The following is a 264-nucleotide window of genomic DNA, read 5'->3' on the forward strand; positions in this document are numbered from 1 at the left end:
GGGGAGGAGGGCGTGGAGGGGGAGGAGGACCCCGTCCAGGGCTGTGGATTGAGGGCTGGTGCCGACAGCAGGCCAGGCCAGCGAGGCCGCCTCAGCTCTGGCTGCTGTGGGGACTGAGGCTGTTTCCAGAAAATGACAGACGGGTAGTGGCCAACCAGCTGCTCTGGGCGGGCAGAGCAGGCATCTGACCCAGAGGAGGAAGGGGGCAGGAAGGACGAGGCGTGGGCAGGGCTGAGGGGAAGACCCAAGGCCCCAGGAGTCCCT

At 67.8% G+C, this 264-nt stretch overlaps 1 protein-coding gene across 1 annotated transcript in view; it reads right to left on the reverse strand.

Moving 5' to 3' along the window:
• SLC38A10 (solute carrier family 38, member 10) overlaps positions 1-264 on the reverse strand; it is a gene marked incomplete at its 3' end in the record, with an annotated part of 25,465 nt that overhangs the window by 5,659 nt on the left and 19,542 nt on the right. The gene's annotated exons all lie outside the window — the stretch shown is intronic.

Source organism: Myotis brandtii, unplaced genomic scaffold, assembly GCF_000412655.1.
Source record: "Myotis brandtii unplaced genomic scaffold, ASM41265v1 scaffold632, whole genome shotgun sequence".
In the NCBI taxonomy this organism is placed as follows: domain Eukaryota; kingdom Metazoa; phylum Chordata; class Mammalia; order Chiroptera; family Vespertilionidae; genus Myotis; species Myotis brandtii.